Source organism: Denticeps clupeoides, unplaced genomic scaffold (assembly GCF_900700375.1).
Source record: "Denticeps clupeoides unplaced genomic scaffold, fDenClu1.1, whole genome shotgun sequence".
Classification (NCBI taxonomy): Eukaryota; Metazoa; Chordata; class Actinopteri; order Clupeiformes; family Denticipitidae; genus Denticeps; species Denticeps clupeoides.
In genome coordinates, this window is record NW_021629829.1 from 26214 (window position 1) to 41970 (window position 15757).

A 15757-nucleotide genomic window follows, 5' to 3' on the forward strand; every position below is an offset into this window, starting at 1 on the left:
GTGTGTGTGCTGTGAAGCGTTTGTTCGCAAATCTTAAGAAACCAAATTTTTTCACAACTTTAATGTTTTGATCACAATTTGTGGCCCTCCTGTAGTCCCCAAACAAGCAATCAATACGTCATTTTGTGCGGAGAGGTCAGGCCTTCGGCCTGACCTCTCCGTTTTTTTTGTGCGTCTGACGGCCTTAGCGTGGCAGCCACAAATGCGAGACATGGCATTTTTTGCCCTTCTTCCCTATGTCCCATGTTTTCCTGACCACTGTTGCTGGTAGCAACACATCCAATATGTCAGATTGTGTGTCTCGGCGAGGCCTTCGGCCTCGCCTCGACTCCCGTGTCTCTAGCTTTTACGGCTGGTCGCAGGGAGCCAAAAACCTGTTCCCAGAACGATAGTAAACGGTACTTTTTACACTTTGAACCCGATTTGTGGGCGGGCCGTACGACCTACCAAAATAAACAATACGTCATATTGTGCGGAGTGGTCAGGCCTTCGGCCTGACCACTCCGTTGTTTCTGTACGTTTCACGGTTTTTGCGCGGCAGCCTTGAACGTAAGACGTGTCCTTTTTTGCTGCTCCCAGCACAATAGTAAGTGGTCTGTCATGCTGACAGGCCCAAATAAATAAATAAATTTTTTTTCGCCCATTGACACTTTTTTGTTTTTTCAAATTTGTCAATGATCCGTAAATCAGACAGAGAGAAACCATACGTCAAAGCGTCGGTCTTGGAGAGATCTACGATACAACATCAAAATCTTTTTTCTATGTCAAACCATCTGGACACAAAGTCCAAAAAAGTCCAATTTTGGACTAGGATAATAAACGCGTTCCGAAAACGCTTTTTGGCGAATTGCGCGCCGACCGTAAATCCGGCCGAGCCGAGCCATACGTCAAACCGTGCGGAAGGAAAAGCCGCACGACGTGATATGAGACTTGTGTGTGTGCTGTGAAGCGTTTGTTCGCAAATCTTAAGAAACCAAATTTTTTCACACTTTTAATGTTTTGATCACAATTTGTGGCCCTCCTGTAGTCCCCAAACAAGCAATCAATATGTCATTTTGTGCGGAGAGGTCAGGCCTTCGGCCTGACCTCTCCGTTTTTTTTTGTGCGTCTGACGGCCTTAGCGTGGCAGCCACAAATGCGAGACATGGCCTTTTTGCCCTTCTTCCCTATGTCCCATGTTTTCCTGACCACTGTTGCTGGTAGCAACACATCCAATATGTCAGATTGTGTGTCTCGGCGAGGCCTTCGGCCTCGCCTCGACTCCCGTGTCTCTAGCTTTTACGGCTGGTCACAGGGAGCTGAAAACCTCTTCCTCTGTGCATTAGTAAACCACACTTTTTACACTTTGAACCCGATTTGTGGGCGGGCCGTACGACTTACCAAAATAAACAATACGTCATATTGTGCGGAGTGGTCAGGCCTTCGGCCTGACCACTCCGTTGTTTCTGTGCGTTTCACGGTTTTTGCGTGGCAGCCTTGAACGTAAGACATGTCCTTTTATTGCCTTTTTCCCAGTGTTCCGGGTTTATCCGGGTTTTCCAAACCCACGTTGGTGGCACCGACTCGTCCCATATGTCAGATTGTGTGTCTCGGCGAGGCCTTCGGCCTCGCCTCGACTCCCTTGTCTCTAGCTGTTACGGCTGGTCACAGGGAGCCAAAAACTTGTTCATAGCACGATAGTAAACGGTACTTTTTACACTTTGAACCCGATTTGTGGGCGGGCCGTACGACCTACCAAAATAAACAATACGTCATATTGTGCGGAGTGGTCAGGCCTTCGGCCTGACCACTCCGTTGTTTCTGTACGTTTAACGGTTTTTGCGTGGCAGCCTTGAACGTAAGACGTGTCCTTTTTTGCTGCTCCCAGCACAATAGTAAGTGGTCTGTCATGCTGACAGGCCCAAACTAGAAGCCAAAATTCCAGGGGAAATTTTGATGGGCCTGTCCGGGCGTTTTTCGTAGGAGCGCGGGCATGCTAACATCAAAAATGCTAACAGGGCTTGGCCAAGGTGCTTCACATGAAATTTGGTGACGTTTGGAGCATGTTTAAAAATTAGCATGTTAGCATGCTAATGCTAGCATGCTAACATCAGAAACGCTAACAGGGCGTGTCCAAGATGCGTGACGTTAAATTTGGTGATGTTTGGAGCATGTTTAACAATTAGCATGTTAGCATGCTAACGCTAACATCAAAAACGGTAACAGGGCGTGGCCAAGATGCGTCACTGTAAATTTGGTGACGTTTGGAGCATGTTTAAAAATTAGCATGTTAGCATGCTAATGCTAGCATGCTAACATCAGAAACGCTAACAGGGCGTGTCCAAGATGCGTGACGTTAAATTTGGTGATGTTTGGAGCATGTTTAACAATTAGCATGTTAGCATGCTAATGCTAACATCAAAAACGGTAACAGGGCGTGGCCAAGATGCGTCACTGTAAATTTGGTGACGTTTGGAGCATGTTTAAAAATTAGCATGTTAGCATGCTAATGCTAACATCAAAAACGGTAACAGGGCGTGGCCAAGATGCGTGACGTTAAATTTGGTGACGTTTGGAGCATGTTTAAAAATTAGCATGTTAGCATGCTAATGCTAACATCAAAACCGCTAACAGGGTGTGGCCGAGATGAGTCATGTTAGATTTGGTGATGTTTGGACAATGTCCCTAATAAAGCAGCCAAAGGACCAGGGGGTCTTAATAATGTGGATGATTGTCATCCTAATGAAGCTGCTGGTTTAATCTGCCATTGAATTACAGTGCTGTCGCTGCTGCTGTATCAGTACCCCTTGTAGGACCCCCTTTGCTGGCAATGACACAGTAGCAGTACCACTTAAAAGGGGCCCCATTTTACCAATGCTACCAGTGCTAAAACTAGCATTCAATACATTTCAATGGGAAATGACCGTGTTTGATCGTTAATAGCTCGGCCACGCCCACTCCGATCGCTTATAAAAGTAATAGCACACCTCACACAATAAAGAACTAATTTTTGATATGTAGCACGCCGGTGTGCGTGCTTCGGTACGACCCGCATTAAGTGCCGAAAAAAGGCTGAAATAATAATAATAATAATAATAACTAGAAGCCAAAATTCCAGGGGAAATTTTGATGGGCCTGTCCGGGCGTTTTTCGTAGGAGCGCGGGCATGGTAACATCAAAAATGCTAACAGGGCTTGGCCAAGGTGCTTCACATGAAATTTGGTGACGTTTGGAGCATGTTTAAAAATTAGCATGTTAGCATGCTAATGCTAGCATGCTAACATCAGAAACGCTAACAGGGCGTGTCCAAGATGCGTGACGTTAAATTTGGTGATGTTTGGAGCATGTTTAACAATTAGCATGTTAGCATGCTAACGCTAACATCAAAAACGGTAACAGGGCGTGGCCAAGATGCGTCACTGTAAATTTGGTGACGTTTGGAGCATGTTTAAAAATTAGCATGTTAGCATGCTAATGCTAGCATGCTAACATCAGAAACGCTAACAGGGCGTGTCCAAGATGCGTGACGTTAAATTTGGTGATGTTTGGAGCATGTTTAACAATTAGCATGTTAGCATGCTAATGCTAACATCAAAAACGGTAACAGGGCGTGGCCAAGATGCGTCACTGTAAATTTGGTGACGTTTGGAGCATGTTTAAAAATTAGCATGTTAGCATGCTAATGCTAACATCAAAAACGGTAACAGGGCGTGGCCAAGATGCGTCACTGTAAATTTGGTGACGTTTGGAGCATGTTTAAAAATTAGCATGTTAGCATGCTAATGCTAACATCAAAACCGCTAACAGGGTGTGGCCGAGATGAGTCATGTTAGATTTGGTGATGTTTGGACAATGTCCCTAATAAAGCAGCCAAAGGACCAGGGGGTCTTAATAATGTGGATGATTGTCATCCTAATGAAGCTGCTGGTTTAATCTGCCATTGAATTACAGTGCTGGCGCTGCTGCTGTATCAGTACCCCTTGTAGGACCCCCCTTTGCTGGCAATGACACAGTAGCAGTACCACTTAAAAGGGGCCCCATTTTACCAATGCTACCAGTGCTAAAACTAGCATTCAATACATTTCAATGGGAAATGACCGTGTTTGATCGTTAATAGCTCGGCCACGCCCACTCCGATCGCTTATAAAAGTAATAGCACACCTCACACAATAAAGAACTAATTTTTGATATGTAGCACGCCGGTGTGCGTGCTTCGGTACGACCCGCATTAAGTGCCGAAAAAAGGCTGAAATAATAATAATAATAAATAAATTTTTGTTTTTCCCATTGACACTTTTTTTGTTTTTTCAAATTTGTGCATAATCCGTAAATCAGACAGAGACAAACCATACGTCAAAAATTAGATCTTGATGAGATCTACGAGACACCATTAAAAACTTTTTTCTATGTCAAACCATCTGGACACAAAGTCCAAAAAAGTCCAATTTTGGACTAGGATAAGATACGCGTTCCGAAAACGCTTTTTGGCGAATTGCGCGCGGACCGTAAATCCGGCCGAGCCGAGCCATACGTCAAACCGTGCGGAAGGAAAAGCCGCACGACCTGATATGAGACTTGTGTGTGTGCTGTGAAGCGTTTGTTCGCAAATCTTAAGAAACCAAATTTTTTCACACTTTTAATGTTTTGATCACAATTTGTGGCCCTCCTGTAGTCCCCAAACAAGCAATCAATACGTCATTTTGTGCGGAGAGGTCAGGCCTTCGGCCTGACCTCTCCGTTTTTTTTGTGCGTCTGACGGCCTTAGCGTGGCAGCCACAAATGCGAGACATGGCATTTTTGCCCTTCTTCCCTATGTCCCATGTTTTCCTGACCACTGTTGCTGGTAGCAACACATCCAATATGTCAGATTGTTTGTCTCGGCGAGGCCTACGGCCTCGCCTCGACTCCCGTGTCTCTAGCTTTTACGGCTGGTCACTGGGAGCCAAAAACGTGTTCCGAGCACGATAGTAAACGGTACTTTTTACACTTTGAACCCGATTTGTGGGCGGGCCGTACGACCTACCAAAATAAACAATACGTCATATTGTGCGGAGTGGTCAGGCCTTCGGCCTGACCACTCCGTTGTTTCTGTACGTTTCACGGTTTTTGCGTGGCAGCCTTGAACGTAAGACGTGTCCTTTTTTGCTGGTTCCAGCACAATAGTAAGTGGTCTGTCATGCTGACAGGCCCAAACTAGAAGCCAAAATTCCAGGGGAAATTTTGATGGGCCTGTCCGGGCATTGGTCACAGCCGCGGGTGTAGCCTCCTGAACTGGTGTCAACTTTAAGAGCGGGCGGTCCTATTAAAATGGCCGATGGGTCAGGCACACCCATGCAGTCGTGATGTTTGAAAGATGTTGAAAAATGAGCAATTTAACATTCTAAAGCTAGCATGCTAACGTCAAAAATGCTAACAGGGCGTGGCCAAGAAGGATGTTGCCATAAGAGCATGATTCAAAATGAAGTGGCAGCTTTTTGATTATGTTGAAGGACAGTTATAGTCTTATTCTGTAGGATTTAATTCTTTCCATTAGAAATGCATTGAATGTTTGAGCGTTAATAACTCGGCCACGCCCAGTCTGATCGCTTATAAAAGTAATAGCACACCTCACACAATATAGTACTAATTTTTTATATGCAGCAAGCCAGTGTGCGTGCTTCGGTACGACCCGCATTAATTGCCGAAATGTGGAAAAACACAATAGTAACGTTAACACTAGAAGCCAAAATTCCAGGGGAAATTTTGATGGGCCTGTCCGGGCGTTTTTCGTAGGAGCGCGGGCATGCTAACATCAAAATGCTAACAGGGCTTGGCCAAGGTGCTTCACATGAAATTTGGTGACGTTTGGAGCATGTTTAAAAATTAGCATGTTAGCATGCTAATGCTAGCATGCTAACTTCAGAAACGCTAACAGGGCGTGTCCAAGATGCGTGACGTTAAATTTGGTGATGTTTGGAGCATGTTTAACAATTAGCATGTTAGCATGCTAACGCTAACATCAAAAACGGTAACAGGGCGTGGCCGAGATGCGTCACTGTAAATTTGGTGACATTTGGAGCATGTTTAAAAATTAGCATGTTAGCATGCTAATGCTAGCATGCTAACATCAGAAACGCTAACAGGGCGTGTCCAAGATGCGTGACGTTAAATTTGGTGATGTTTGGAGCATGTTTAACAATTAGCATGTTAGCATGCTAACGCTAACATCAAAAACGGTAACAGGGCGTGGCCAAGTTGCGTCACTGTAAATTTGGTGACGTTTGGAGCATGTTTAAAAATTAGCATGTTAGCATGCTAATGCTAACATCAAAACCGCTAACAGGGTGTGGCCGAGATGAGTCATGTTAGATTTGGTGATGTTTGGACAATGTCCCTAATAAAGCAGCCAAAGGACCAGGGGGTCTTAATAATGTGGATGATTGTCATCCTAATGAAGCTGCTGGTTTAATCTGCCATTGAATTACAGTGCTGTCGCTGCTGCTGTATCAGTACCCCTTGTAGGACCCCCTTTGCTGGCAATGACACAGTAGCAGTACCACTTAAAAGGGGCCCCATTTTACCAATGCTACCAGTGCTAAAACTAGCATTCAATACATTTCAATGGGAAATGACCGTGTTTGATCGTTAATAGCTCGGCCACGCCCACTCCGATCGCTTATAAAAGTAATAGCACACCTCACACAATAAAGAACTAATTTTTGATATGTAGCACGCCGGTGTGCGTGCTTCGGTACGACCCGCATTAAGTGCCGAAAAAAGGCTGAAATAATAATAATAATAATAATAATAAATAAATTTTTTTTTTTCCCATTGACACTTTTTTGTTTTTTCAAATTTGTGCATAATCCGTAAATCAGACAGAGACAAACCATACGTCAAAAATTAGATCTTGATGAGATCTACGAGACACCATTAAAAACTTTTTTCTATGTCAAACCATCTGGACACAAAGTCCAAAAAAGTCCAATTTTGGACTAGGATAAGATACGCGTTCCGAAAACGCTTTTTGGCGAATTGCGCGCGGACCGTAAATCCGGCCGAGCCGAGCCATACGTCAAACCGTGCGGAAGGAAAAGCCGCACGACCTGATATGAGACTTGTGTGTGTGCTGTGAAGCGTTTGTTCGCAAATCTTAAGAAACCAAATTTTTTCACACTTTTAATGTTTTGATCACAATTTGTGGCCCTCCTGTAGTCCCCAAACAAGCAATCAATACGTCATTTTGTGCGGAGAGGTCAGGCCTTCGGCCTGACCTCTCCGTTTTTTTTGTGCGTCTGACGGCCTTAGCGTGGCAGCCACAAATGCGAGACATGGCATTTTTGCCCTTCTTCCCTATGTCCCATGTTTTCCTGACCACTGTTGCTGGTAGCAACACATCCAATTTGTCAGATTGTGTGTCTCGGCGAGGCCTTCGGCCTCGCCTCGACTCCCGTGTCTCTAGCTTTTACGGCTGGTCGCAGGGAGCCAAAAACCTGTTCCCAGAACGATAGTAAACGGTACTTTTTACACTTTGAACCCGATTTGTGGGCGGGCCGTACGACCTACCAAAATAAACAATACGTCATATTGTGCGGAGTGGTCAGGCCTTCGGCCTGACCACTCCGTTGTTTCTGTACGTTTCACGGTTTTTGCGTGGCAGCCTTGAACGTAAGACGTGTCCTTTTTTGCTGGTCCAGCACAATAGTAAGTGGTCTGTCATGCTGACAGGCCCAAACTAGAAGCCAAAATTCCAGGGGAAATTTTGATGGGCCTGTCCGGGCGTTTTTCGTAGGAGCGCGGGCATGCTAACATCAAAAATGCTAACAGGGCTTGGCCAAGGTGCTTCACATGAAATTTGGTGACGTTTGGAGCATGTTTAAAAATTAGCATGTTAGCATGCTAATGCTAGCATGCTAACATCAGAAACGCTAACAGGGCGTGTCCAAGATGCGTGACGTTAAATTTGGTGATGTTTGGAGCATGTTTAACAATTAGCATGTTAGCATGCTAATGCTAGCATGCTAACATCAGAAACGCTAACAGGGCGTGTCCAAGATGCGTGACGTTAAATTTGGTGATGTTTGGAGCATGTTTAACAATTAGCATGTTAGCATGCTAATGCTAACATCAAAAACGGTAACAGGGCGTGGCCGAGATGCGTCACTGTAAATTTGGTGACGTTTGGAGCATGTTTAAAAATTAGCATGTTAGCATGCTAATGCTAGCATGCTAACATCAGAAACGCTAACAGGGCGTGTCCAAGATGCGTGACGTTAAATTTGGTGATGTTTGGAGCATGTTTAACAATTAGCATGTTAGCATGCTAACGCTAACATCAAAAATGGTAACAGGGCGTGGCCGAGATGCGTCACTGAAAATTTGGTGACGTTTGGAGCATGTTTAAAAATTAGCATGTTAGCATGCTAATGCTAACATCAAAACCGCTAACAGGGTGTGGCCGAGATGCGTCATGTTAGATTTGGTGACGTTTGGACAATGTCCCTAATAAAGCAGCCAAAGGACCAGGTGGTCTTAATAATGTGGATGATTGTCATCCTAATGAAGCTGCTGGTTTAACCTGCCATTGAATCACAGTGCTGGCGCTGCTGCTGTATCAGTACCCCTTGTAGGACCCCCTTTGCTGGCAATGACACAGTAGCAGTACCACTTAAAAGGGGCCCCATTTTACCAATGCTACCAATGCTAAAATTAGCATTCAATGCGTTCTAATGGGAAAATGACCCTGTTTGAGCGTTAATAGCTCGGCCACGCCCAGTCCGATCGCTTATAAAAGTAATAGCACACCTCACACAATATAGTACTAATTTTTGATATATAGCACGCCGGTGTGCGTGCTTCGGTACGACCCGCATTAATTGCCGAAGAGCGAGGCTGAAATAATAATAATAATAATAAATAAATAAATTTTTTTTCGCCCATTGACACTTTTTTGTTTTTTCAAATTTGTCAATGATCCGTAAATCAGACAGAGAGAAACCATACGTCAAAGCGTCGGTCTTGGAGAGATCTACGATACAACATCAAAATCTTTTTTCTATGTCAAACCATCTGGACACAAAGTCCAAAAAAGTCCAATTTTGGACTAGGATAATAAACGCGTTCCGAAAACGCTTTTTGGCGAATTGCGCGCCGACCGTAAATCCGGCCGAGCCGAGCCATACGTCAAACCGTGCGGAAGGAAAAGCCGCACGACGTGATATGAGACTTGTGTGTGTGCTGTGAAGCGTTTGTTCGCAAATCTTAAGAAACCAAATTTTTTCACACTTTTAATGTTTTGATCACAATTTGTGGCCCTCCTGTAGTCCCCAAACAAGCAATCAATATGTCATTTTGTGCGGAGAGGTCAGGCCTTCGGCCTGACCTCTCCGGTTTTTTTGTGCGTCTCACGGCCTTAGCGTGGCAGCCACAAATGCGAGACATGGCATTTTTGCCCTTCTTCCCTATTTCCCATGTTTTCCTGACCACTGTTGGTGGTAGCAACACATCCAATATGTCAGATTGTGTGTCTCGGCGAGGCCTTCGGCCTCGCCTCGACTCCCGTGTCTCTAGCTTTTACGGATGGTCACAGGGAGCTGAAAACCTCTTCCTCTGTGCATTAGTAAACCACACTTTTTACACTTTGAACCCGATTTGTGGGCGGGCCGTACGACTTACCAAAATAAACAATACGTCATATTGTGCGGAGTGGTCAGGCCTTCGGCCTGACCACTCCGTTGTTTCTGTGCGTTTCACGGTTTTTGCGTGGCAGCCTTGAACGTGAGACATGTCCTTTTATTGCCTTTTTCCCAGTGTTCCGGATTTATCCGGGTTTTCCAAACCCCCGTTGGTGGCACCGACTCGTCCCATATGTCAGATTGTGTGTCTCGGCGAGGCCTTCGGCCTCGCCTCGACTCCCTTGTCTCTAGCTTTTACGGCTGGTCACAGGGAGCCAAAAACTTGTTCATAGCACGATAGTAAACGGTACTTTTTACACTTTGAACCCGATTTGTGGGCGGGCCGTACGACCTACCAAAAAAAACAATACGTCATATTGTGCGGAGTGGTCAGGCCTTCGGCCTGACCACTCCGTTGTTTCTGTACGTTTCACGGTTTTTGCGTGGCAGCCTTGAACGTAAGACGTGTCCTTTTTTGCTGGTCCAGCACAATAGTAAGTGGTCTGTCATGCTGACAGGCCCAAATAAATAAATAAATAAATAAACTTTTTTTCGCCCATTGACACTTTTTTGTTTTTTCAAATTTGTCAATGATCCGTAAATCAGACAGAGAGAAACCATACGTCAAAGCGTCGGTCTTGGAGAGATCTACGATACAACATCAAAATCTTTTTTCTATGTCAAACCATCTGGACACAAAGTCCAAAAAAGTCCAATTTTGGACTAGGATAATAAACGCGTTCCGAAAACGCTTTTTGGCGAATTGCGCGCGGACCGTAAATCCGGCCGAGCCGAGCCATACGTCAAACCGTGCGGAAGGAAAAGCCGCACAACCTGATATGAGACTTGTGTGTGTGCTGTGAAGGGTTTGTTCGCAAATCTTAAGAAACCAAATTTTTTCACACTTTTAATGTTTTGATCACAATTTGTGGCCCTCCTGTAGTCCCCAAACAAGCAATCAATACGTCATTTTGTGCGGAGAGGTCAGGCCTTCGGCCTGACCTCTCCGTTTTTTTTGTGCGTCTGACGGCCTTAGCGTGGCAGCCACAAATGCGAGACATGGCATTTTTGCCCTTCTTCCCTATGTCCCATGTTTTCCTGACCACTGTTGCTGGTAGCAACACATCCAATATGTCAGATTGTGTGTCTCGGCGAGGCCTTCGGCCTCGCCTCGACTCCCGTGTCTCTAGCTTTTACGGCTGGTCACAGGGAGCTGAAAACCTCTTCCTCTGTGCATTAGTAAACCACACTTTTTACACTTTGAACCCGATTTGTGGGCGGGCCGTACGACTTACCAAAATAAACAATACGTCATATTGTGCGGAGTGGTCAGGCCTTCGGCCTGACCACTCCGTTGTTTCTGTACGTTTCACGGTTTTTGCGTGGCAGCCTTGAACGTGAGACATGTCCTTTTATTGCCTTTTTCCCAGTGTTCCGGATTTATCCGGGTTTTCCAAACCCCCGTTGATGGCACCGACTCGTCCCATATGTCAGATTGTGTGTCTCGGCGAGGCCTTCGGCCTCGCCTCGACTCCCTTGTCTCTAGCTTTTACGGCTGGTCACAGGGAGCCAAAAACTTGTTCATAGCACGATAGTAAATGGTACTTTTTACACTTTGAACCCGATTTGTGGGCGGGCCGTACGACCTACCAAAATAAACAATACGTCATATTGTGCGGAGTGGTCAGGCCTTCGGCCTGACCACTCCGTTGTTTCTGTACGTTTAACGGTTTTTGCGTGGCAGCCTTGAACGTAAGACGTGTCCTTTTTTGCTGCTCCCAGCACAATAGTAAGTGGTCTGTCATGCTGACAGGCCCAAATAATAAAAAATGATTATATGGCAAGCAGGAAAAGAATGCACAATAATGAAAACAATTAAAAACAGGGTAGAGTTGGTGGGGACGGAGGTGGGGGTTGGGCTGGGAGTTGGCTGGTTGAAGTGTTCATGCCACAGAAGGATGGGGAGTATAATGATGATGCTGATGAGGAGCCTCTCAGGGGCGGGGTTGGGTGCCAGGGGCGAGGTAGATCCATGATGAGCTGGGTTGGTAGCTTGGCACGCTACGTGTTGCAGTAATGACACAGGTTTCCTTACTTATCTTGCTGGGGTTGGAGGGCTTTCAGGTGCCGCTGGAACCCTCTTACTGTGGGATGCAGGGATCCACGTGGCTCTGTCTGCGATCTTGACTGCTGTGTGAGCAGTCAGCAGGATCTGGAAGGATCTCCTGGCTGGAAGTGATGGAGTTGGATCTCGGGTACTTGTGGAAGGGCAGCAACAACTGGGAATAAAAATCTGACAGACGTTTGATGAGACACATAATGGGTTAACATGTCATTTTCACACGAGGCAGTGTACAAATGGAGAAGTCCTTCTGGGGGGAGAAAGGTGGCGTTACAAACAATATTTCATATGGACTCAAGCCAATTCTGCTGCTTTTTCCTCATTCTTATGTACATCAGGACAAGAGGTAGAACTTTAACCCAATTTAGACCCATATCTGCGCTACATTTAGCCAGTTTGTTTTTTAGTGTGCAATTCTCACAGTATTTTGTGACATCTTTTGTGAGCCAATGAGCTGCAATAGCAGAAATCATCCCTCCTTTTGACACATGATCCAATCCATGGGACAATTTAGGCTGCTGAAGTGAGTTGAGTGGAAGAAGCAGAGCTGGCCTGAATCAGAGTTAGAAGTGGTGAACGTGCTGCAGTCTTCGCAGCTGCATTTCCTGCAGAGATGGGATAGTTAGTAAGAGTCATACATTTACACACAGAAATCTGGCTTGGAAGCCAAATCAGATTTAAGAGACCCTCCGTGTTTCCACAGTCATAAACAACATCGAAAGCATAACGTGAGTCAGGGTAGATGGGAACAGGTTGTTTGGAAGGGATTCCAAGGTGGAGTGGGCATCACAGAATGCATATTCAATGCAAGAAGAGCCATCAGCTGATCCATCCACAAAGAGAACAAAATTCAGGATAATCAAGTGGATTGTCAAGAGGTCAGGACTAGAAGAGGATGAAAAAGAAAGTTTAGATATACAATTCCCCTTCGTGTTCTGTGGGGAGAAGGGTCGCTAGGTGAAGAGAGGCGAATTTCTTGACTGTAACATTGAGAAGACCTTACAATATCTTGCAAAAGTTGAACAGGTCCCAGTAGTGAAAGTAAGTTTTATACAGGAAATTTCAGAGTATTTGTGAATATTGCCACACTGCTGTGAATTTTTTTTTGTTTTTTTGTAAAAAAGAAAAAACGTGAAATTAACAGTTGCTGATAAAGTAACATCCAAATTGCATCAAATACCCGTGTAGCATCTTTACTTAAAAAAAAAAAAAAAAGACAAGTTGCCCCCGAATCACCATGTGGTTGTAGGAGAACAGAGGTCACGTTTTTGGTGGGTGGGGATTGCAGGGCCTGTTTAAGGCTAAGAGGGCCTTCTCTGCTTAAATGCAACTCAAAACTGAGACAATAATCCTTTTTTTTTTGCATGGGCGGTGGTGGCCAATTCGGGGGGGTCAGATGAAGAGAGAGCTGTAAATAAACCCCCCCAGTTCGGGGGGGTCAGATGGAGAGAGAGCTGTAATTAAACAGAACTTAGACATAAAACAAAATCAGTCCAGTCAGTCAAAGTCCAGTCAGTTGCATCATAACATGATTTTTACCAGTGAAACATGTGGGTAACTGTCAGGTAAAATAACCAAAAAAATGCTCTTGGTCTGGGTTCAAGGAAACAAAAAGGGCACAGCGCAAGTCATAACCAGAATCTGTAATCTCAATGCAATCACTAAAATCATGAAAAAACAAATAATACAGCATCATATTGGTCATCAAAATGCTGTGGCTGGAGCAACACAATAAAATAAATCCTACAATGGCAGTACAATATAAATGTGAAGACTTACAGTAGCTGTTCTGACGATGGGAGGTTTCCATGGGGGTCACACACAGCTTTACTCGGTCTTGCCCGGTCAACTCAATACAACTTATTTTGTCTTTAACGACTCACAGATACCGTGTATTAAAGGAGTTTGGTCTTTTACCGAACTGCTGAGGTGCCTGACACGGGACGTGGCCTGGCTGACGTGCTTGATGTAACATTGCTTTACTCTTTTGGTTCCGTTATATGCTACACAATTAAACGAATCTCGATGCCTAATTACAAAAAATGTCCATTTATTCCAGAAAGCACATAGAAGATATCACCGGTTAGTTCAGCAGTTGGCGGCACAGCAGACAGTCCCATAAGCCCTGGCGTAGCGTTCGTGCAAGCGGTCAAAAAAAACCTTTGCCCTTCCGGGTCAAACACCTACCTTTATACCTGAATACCTGCATGCGCCACCCTGTGTTCCACCTAGAATATTACAACCTTTATCTGTGCCGCCTTGTACATCACCAAGGTTTAAAGTGAGTTGTTTTCTGACTGTTCCATGGCCAAAGGTGAAACACGTGGAGTGTCTGGGCCTACAGATTCTTCCGTCTACACCATCCACTTTCCAAATCCAACAGGTTTAAAAAGGTTCAATTTAATTACTCTTAATTATTGAATTATGTTAATTTAAAAAAATTAAAAAGAAGTAGTTGCAGAACCATCAACTTGCCACGTATTGGAATTAATTGCATTTAAACAGAGCTGCCAGTTTTTCCAAAAACCTTGGACTGAGATTTTGGGTGAAAGTGATTAGTGAACACAGTAAAATGTGTCCTCTGTTTTTAACCCATCACCCTCAGTGAGAAGTGGGCAGCCATGACATGCACCTGGGGAGCAGTGTGTGGGGACAATGCTTTGCTCAGTGGCACCTCAGTGGCACCTTCTGGCAGAGGTGTAAATCAACGATCATCTCTTTGGTTTTGCCTACGTTCAGAAACAGATTGTTGATGCTGCAACATCGTTCTTGCTGATGAGACCCACCACGACTGTGTCATCAGTGAACTTGATGCATCAGCAGGTCGAACAGCACCAGACTGAGCACCGAGGGGTCAGTGAAAGTGAAAAAGAAGCGATTGTCATTGTGAAACACTGCAGCGCAGCACACGGTGACACAACAAAATGTGTCCTCTGTATTTAACCATCACCCTTGGTGAGCAGTGGGCAGCCATGACAGGCACCCGGGGAGCAGTGTGTGGGGACGGTGCTTTGCTCAGTGGCACCTCAGTGGCACCTTGACGGGATTCAAACCGACAACCTTCCAATTATGAGTCCACTTCCTTACAAGCTTGGTGTGGTGGTGCTGGAGATGCTGTTCCCGATCCTGACAGACTGAGGACTCTCAGTCAGGAAGTCCAAGATCCAGCTACAGAGGGAGGAGTTCAGGTCCAGCAGGCTCAGCTTCTCGACCAGGTACTGAGGAACGATGGTGTTGAATGCTATGAACTGTCTGTGTCTGTGTCCTTATTGTCCAGGTGGGTGAGGGTCAGGTGCAGGGTGGTGGCGATGGCGTCAGGAGGCATTGAGACACGACACTGAAGACTTCTTCGGCACGGGCACGATGGTGGTGGCATTGAGACACGCTGGAACAACAGTGGTGATCAGTGAGATGTTGAAGATGTCTGTGAGAACATCTGCCAGCTGGTCTGCACATTCTCTGAGCATCTTCCAGGGATGTTGTCTGGTCCAGCAGAGTTTTCCTCACGTCCACCGTGGTTAGACACAGCACCTGCTCACTGGGAGGAGGGTTGGATCTCCTCACAGTCACGTTGTTCTGTGTGCCGAGTTTGTGACGACCTGGATGTCCTGCCACATGCGTCCTGTGTCTCTACTGTCCTGGAAGTGGCTGTGGATTTTCTTTGCTGCTCTAATGGCTCGAGAGAGTTTGACCCTCGAGGACCTTGTCAAGCGTAATCTCAAGCTTTGAGCAGATCACGTACCTCTACAGTCATCTGCAGACACTTCATGCACTGATCTTAGATCAGACAGATAAAATAGATATTCAGTGTGAGAAATGAGAAGCATGAGGTGAGACGCTGTGAAGACAGTCAGATGCGTGTTTAAATGACGTGAACCACAGGACCTTCAGAATGAACCGGACATTCTGCTGAGTATAATTTCCTGTTTTGTACCTTTTTCCTGAACGACAGCATCTCCAGCTTCCTCCACAACATCCCCTGATACTGAATAGAAATCTGGTG